This window comes from Pygoscelis adeliae, unplaced genomic scaffold (assembly GCF_000699105.1).
Source record: "Pygoscelis adeliae isolate BGI_AS28 unplaced genomic scaffold, ASM69910v1 Scaffold121, whole genome shotgun sequence".
Classification (NCBI taxonomy): Eukaryota; Metazoa; Chordata; class Aves; order Sphenisciformes; family Spheniscidae; genus Pygoscelis; species Pygoscelis adeliae.
Window position 1 is genome coordinate 4087958 of NW_008824359.1, and position 7177 is coordinate 4095134.

Sequence of the window (7177 nt, forward strand, 5' to 3'; positions counted from 1 at the left end):
GTCCTTCTCGGCAGGGCTGCTCTCCATCCCTTCATCCCCCAGCCTGTGTTGATCCCGGGGGTTGCCCCAACCCAGGTGCAGGACCTTGCACTTGGCCTTGTTAAACCTCATGATGTTCACACGGGCCTACTTCTCCAGCTTGTCCAGGTCCCTCTGGATGGCATCCCGTCCCCCTGGCGTGTCGACCGCACCACTCAGCTTGGTGTCATCTGCAAACTTGCTGAGGGTGCCCTTGATCCCACTGTCTATGGCATTGATGAAGATATTAAACAGTACCGGTCCCAATACGGACCCCTGTAGGATGCCACTTGTCACCAATCTCCATCTGAACATTGAGCCGTTGACCACTACCCTCTGGATGCGACCATCTAACCAATTCCTCACCCACCGGACAGTCCACCCATCAAATCCATACCTCTCCAGTTTAGAGAGAGTTTTCTTCCCTTCCTCTTCAGTAGCAGGTTTGGAGGGGGTTGAGGTTGTCCATCAGCAGTTTGGGATCTTTATTAAACTGTATGGAGGCCCTAAGTTGAAACAAGAGAGGTCCCAGGTGGGTATAAGGAGAAACTTTTCCACCCTGAGGACAGTGGAGCAGGTCAAATGGAGAAGTTGTGACCAGATAAAGCCCTGAGCAACCTCGTCTGACCCCAGAGCTGGCCCTGCTTGAGCAGGAGGGTGGGCTGGAGACCCCTGAGGTCCTTTCCAATCCCAGATATCTATGGTCCTGTAAGTTACAGCGTGAAGTAATGAAGCTTTTTTTTTTTTTTAATAATTTAACATTGTTTGACTCTTGAATATTACCATGAGGCAGCGGAAAGCATTTGCACCTTCCTCAAAGACAGCTGACTCTGGTTTCCTACCTACCTGCCAGCTTGGCCTTAAGCAGTGATCTTGTGTTTCTTTCAAAGGGCTTCACCATATGATGGATTTTTATCCAGAGCGCTCTGCTAAGTATCAAGAACATATTTTGCTGGGCTCCTAATAGTGCAAAAGGTGTGACCCAAACCTAGGACTGAGATTTCCCCAACACTGTCCAGATCCTCTGGGCAACAAAAGGGCTGTACACCTTGGGCAGAGCACTGGCGTGTGAGATTTGTGCCCTGCAAAATAAAAGCAATCTCCAATTAAGCAGTAACGGGATTTAGGAAGAGATTAGCAGCTATGTCTGAGAGAGGCATTTATGGAAGGTATCTTCTGAAGCAGTAGTTTCACAGCACAGTGACTTGGATGGCAAAACCAGCTGAAGGACCTCCTGTTCCTGGGTGCACCACTTCACCTCCATGGTGTGGTGCACCTCCATGGTGCTAGGACAAACTGTGTGGATCCCCTGGGGCAACCTGGACTAGTCCATGGAGCCGGAGGAGGAATAAGAAGTGGCGGTGAAGCTGGTGTCAATCCATAAATCTGCTCCATCTCTGAGGTCAAGGTATAGTGAACTAGTGCAAATAGCCAGGAGAATCCCTCTGTAGGATCTCAAAATGTTCCAAAGGTTTACTTGTATTTTATAATCATTGGATAATTTAGAACCATAAAATTAACTTAAGCTGGGAGGGGCCTTTTAAAATCACCTAGTCCAGCCCCCTTTTCAATTCAGGGACAGCTTCAAAATTGAATTGCTCCCCTCTCCCCTCCCATTGTGGACATCCAATGGAGGGCCCTCGCTGCTGGGAAACCCTGGTTACTTTAATTCTTTGCAGACTTGTTTATTCCTAATATCCTTGAGATGGCGAGTAAACTCAACAGCGCCAGGGCCAGCTGGTACAGTGTGCCCCCCCCCATCTGAAACATTAAATCTCATCCTCTCACATGGGGTGGCTCTGTCCAAATTCCCCCAGGGACCAGGCGATGGCCCTGTCCTCCCGCAGGAGCAGTACACGAGAGACCTTTGGGAGGGCGTGAGCTCTCCTGGGCCAAAATTGGACCAAGGATGGTCCTCACACTGGTGGCATTTGCAGCCAGGCTCTAGCAATGCTCAATTCACAAGCTTTGCCCTTCTGAGATCAGGAGCCTTCACCACAGCCCTGCGTTTGCTTATGCTTTCACTTGCATCAACCACCCTGTCTGGACTACTTCAGCCTTTCTCTCCTCTATCTTTCTGTGATTGCAATAAATAATTTATGTAACAGGCTGAGTCAGGATTTGTTGCCTGGGATAAAGCGCACAGGCTTTTGCAAAACCCGCTTTGGTCTTGCTGTTAGCCTAGGAATAGAGCCACTAATATAATAAACACGTAATAGTCCTGGCTCTTCTACCTCCTACAGTGACATAAATTGGGGGTGACACTCGCTCGGTAACTGCAGCTACTCGGTTGTGCCATGAACGTGCGGGATGAAGTGCCAAATAGACAAAGCTACAAGGTTTTCTGGATCTGGCAGGGACATAAAAGCTGGTAAAGCAGGGACCAAATCCTGGCAGGTCACTGGCAGATGTAATCTTCAAACTCACGAGCTTGGGCACGTGCTATGGAAGAAGCTCAGTATGCCCCTTGGATACCCGAGCAATTCCACGCTGGGGGAAAAAAAAAAGCTGCTTTGATGGGAAAAATAAAAGTAACCTGGGTTTTCTGCACTTCATACTGAATGTCCCCCTCTTCTTTACCACCCTTTCCCACTCCCTTTGTTTTGCTCTGCTTTCCCCTTCTCTGTGTCCTACAGCTGCATCCCTGGAGAACCTCAGCGTGGAAGGATGTGGGGTGGGAAGGGCTGGGGGGGGGGCTGTTTTCCTGCATCCATCCCCAAGGTGATGCACGCCCATCCATCATCCCTGTGGGTGAATAATGCCAACAGTGCTCTGCTGCTGTGGATGGCCATGCAGGTCTCGGTCTGAGCCTGACATCCCGAGCCACAGGTGCTCTGGCCCATTCGAGATCCCTCTGGAGGAACCAAATTAGGATGGCATGCCAGATTTTAAATGAATACATGTGTATCTGTGGAAGAGGCAGTGATATAGCACCTGGCTTGCATCGCAAAATAGCATTCAGCTTCACTGATTTCGGCACGCTTGCCCCAATGTACAAAAGTCACGGGGGACTTGACATTCCAGTTTGGGGTTTCAGTCTTCAAAGGGGTGAAAATGCTTCCCCTGAGGGCAGCAAACCCTTCCTTTGGGGTTAATGCCTCTAATGCTGCCCTGGCGCTCGGTGCTGCCCCAGGGCTGGGGCTGGGTCCCCCGGCCAGGTCCCAGCTCCCTTCTCAAGTGTCACCCACTGGGGTCTCAATATGAAGCCCACAGGACCGTGTTTCAAACTCTATGAGTGTTTCCCAATCAGACTAATTGGTTAATTGCTGTAAAAATGCAGCGCTGCCATTACACGGCAAACCTGCGCTCAGTGGGGACAGATGGACCCGAGGAAACTGCATGATGGACAAGTCACCCGAAATAACCCCTCGTTTGTCTGGAGTCCCAGCAGCTCCTGGAAAACGAGCTGCACGATTAACACTGCGGCATCAATGCGTGCTGACGCAGCACTGCTAATTATAGAGGCGAGGCTCCAGCAAGTGCCGCACAATTAGCGTTTCTTAGACGAGGCTGCAAGAGGCGTGAGTGCTGCTCAGCTGGCCCCAGACCTCCTCCAGGCTGAAGGTGACAGCACGATGCCCGCTGAGAGCTGCCCTGCCACTGTGGCAGTCCCACAGCGAGCAGCACGGATTTACACCCCGCTGCTCTGAGGGTGATGTTTGGGCTCATAGTCCAGCCTTTAATATCAGAGCAATAAATTGCATGTGGTTTTCGGAGGAGCGCCAGATGCTCCCAACTGGTAGCTCCAGCAGGAGGGAGGGAAGTTGCGAGAGCGCCCATCCTCTGCGTCATTCATTCTCGTTGCTCCCCGAGGCTCTGTTAAAAAGCACAAAGCGTAATTTTCAGTGCTGAAATGCTGGTGTCTTACCACTGCCCATCTCTAAATGTACAGCCGTTTTCTTCTGGAGACGTTTTTCTGAAGATAAAAAGAAATGCATGTTTTGACCAGAGTAAGCAGTGATTTTCCTGAGCTTGCTGGTTTTTGGATCTTTTGGCAAGCTGATGTTACCACATTAAAATCCTATTTAATGTAATCCTCACTGTAGCACCCCATAGATACCCCCATCCTCAAGCTCTGGGAAACCTCCGTGATGGGCACCACTAAAGCACTTGAAATTCTTCATTAAAGGCCAGGTATGGTCCCTGTGCCCCAATATGTGATGCCCAACACTGCCACAACCAGTGCCAGCCTGGGCACCAATTCCAGGCTGGAGTCTGAGGAGATTAAGCATCCCTTTTTAGTAGGGCCTGTTGCGATAGGGCAGGGGGTAATGGTTTTAAACTAGAAGAGTGTTGATTTAGACTAGATCTAAGGAAGAAATTTTTCACTCTGAGGGTGGTGAAACACTGGCACGGGTTGCCCAGAGAGGTGGTGGATGCCCCATCCCTGGAAACATTCCAGGTCAGGTTGGACGGGGCTCTGAGCAACTTGATCTAGTTGCAGATGTCCCTGCCCATGGCAGGGGGGTTGGACTAGATGGCCTTTAGAGGTCCCTTCCAACCCAAACTATTCTATGATTTCTGATCAAAGGGTTGAGTGGGACTTGCAGGATCTCCTTGTGGGATGTAGGTGCTCAAGTCCCATGCCAAGGACCTGCACCCGCTACCAGCTGGGGAGATGGCAAAGGGGAAGTACCATCAAGCCCCCTGTGGCTCTCCTGGGACACGTGGTGGTTCAGAGGTCATCCATCCCCATAGCCGCAGTGAGCAGGCTCCCCACCGTCCCCCAGCTTGCAGATCTGGGTCCCCACAGGGTTTCTCTGGGCATTTCGGATGAGCTCAATGCCCAGCACATTGCCGCGTCGCATCCCACACCTGCGCGTTTTTCCACTGCTTCCTCCCCAGCGGCTCTCAGCAGCGTTGCAGCTGGTTAATGGGTTCGATGGAAGAGTTCGATATTTAACTTGTTTCCACAGCCAGGCGGAGGTGGGAGAGGTGACCCAACAAAGGCTCACCCTATTTCAGCCAGGAAAATCATGTCCTGTTCTTTCGGCAGGAAAAAAACCTGGCCACAAACACATTGCATCTTGCTGTGCACTGGAGGCATCTGCTCCTCACCCAGGCCGGTGTCACCTCCTCTGACCCTTACGAAGACGGGCTAAAAACTGGCACAAACCCACCAGCACAGCGTCATATTGGTGCACGTAACTGCTCGGGCTGTCAGCGATTTTAAAGGGTGGCCCACATGGTGCTTGTGACTTAAAAACAACCCACCTTGCGCCTGGGATTGGGCTGGCTCCATCTCATTCCCAGCAATGGTTTGGGGTTTGTGCCTGCCTGCGTGTGCGATTGCACATCCCCATCACAACTGGTTTAATGAATCTGAGCAAACGAGCACAAAAACATCGAGCCATACCGATTTTATGTCACTGCCAGATTTTGCACTCAGCTTGGGTAGTGGGAGCCAGGGAGATAAAATACAGCTCATTTTGTTGATGTCAATGACAAATTAATTGCATCTGTATTTTTTGATCGGTGAAGGCAATTTTGTGAAGCATTTGTTAAAGATGCCACTTAAGGAGGAATTTCCTAACTGCAGAAGTTAATAACTTTAAAACTGCTACTCAGCTCCCTGCAAATGGGGCTTTGTGCTGCAAATCTCTTTGAGGCTCATAATTCAATCCTATTTAGAAGCAAATTTCTTAGATTTAGAGCAATGAATATTTAAATACTACCAGTTGAAACATTTTCAATTTTGAGATCATTTCAAAGCCAGGAGTTTATAGCATTCGGCTACTCTGCAACGCTTTAGCGTCTGAATTGATCTGAACTGTAGTTGAATCTTAAGCAGCTTAAACAGCTATAAAGGGCTAGAGTAGTTTAAAGGGTTAGGGTACTTTAAGCAGAATATCATGTTTTCAGGACTTTGGCTAAAGAAATGAAGTTCACAGGCTGTCAAGCCTAGCAGCTCCAGATGAAGGACTTGACAAGCGTCGCTAGAAAAACTCTCTGAAGCACTCAGCATGTTCTCTGCTTTCAAACCTTGTCTGCTTTATTTTTTTCTGAGAAAAAAAAGGAGAAGGAAACAAAACAAGCAAGTTGAACATTCACACAAAATGCAGAATAAAGGCAAAACGTTGGGGAAATCCTGTGAAGGTGGGTTTGCTCTGACAACAGGCTTGTTGCTGCTCCCTGTATTTGACACTCGTTTTGCTTCAGTACAAACCGCTTCAAAACACGGTAACGCTTTGAAAAGTGGCAATGAAAAAAACACACGAGCTTTCTGGTGCTCGTGTTTAGCCCCTTCAATGTCAGATACATGCAAATTAAAAATGGAAAGATGGAGCTTTTAAAAACTCTTTTGTGAGTCCAAGCCAGTTCTGCACAAGCATTTGGCCAGGATGATTATTTCGGATGGGAAAGAAGACATGAGGAGAAGGAGGTCTTTTTTTTGTAAGATATATTTATGCCGGTCCTAGCCATAGAAGAAAGCCTCTGTGTACCGTTATAATTTATTCCTCTCGACTAAAAGCCATGCATATTCCCATATAGTTGCTCCATCTGTGCTGTTAATGCTGGACTGTGCAAAAAACAACTCAGGGTTTATTGGATACAAGAGGCAGCTGAGGCAGAGGAAAGACTCCTTAGCCTGGTATAATGCAGACGGATGAATGCAGGGGATCTGTTTCTAGGTGTTTCTCCAACTGGACTGGCATAAGGACAGTGTCTGTGCTGGCACAAACCACCCATGCCTGTGCTACAAAAGCAAGGTGCGAAATAGTGCAACCGAGGTGAGCCTCCAAAGGCTCTGCCCGGGGCGCTCTCTGCTGCAGCTTCTCCACATCAGTCGAAGGGGTTATAAGAACAAGACAGGACTGCTGCACTGGGTCACCCGCATGTCCCAGTCACCCACCGTCCTGTCCCTGGCACTCACCAGAAGCCGATGTCTGGGAAAGGAATAATAACATGTAATGGCATTTCCTCCGCAAACCCTCCTGTCTCTGAGCATCTGTGGCTTGGGGAGTGCCTGCAGCAGCTGGGGTCTCTGTGTGCTGGTGACCCTCCATGGGTTTCTCTCCTGTGACCACCTAGGCTCCTCCGGAGAGAGCAGGACCAGCCTTTGCCACCCAAAGCTTCCTTGCCAGACTTTGTACCAAACACCGGCTGATTTGTCTGTTTTGAGCCTGGCAACCTCAGCTGATGCACTTATCTATTTATT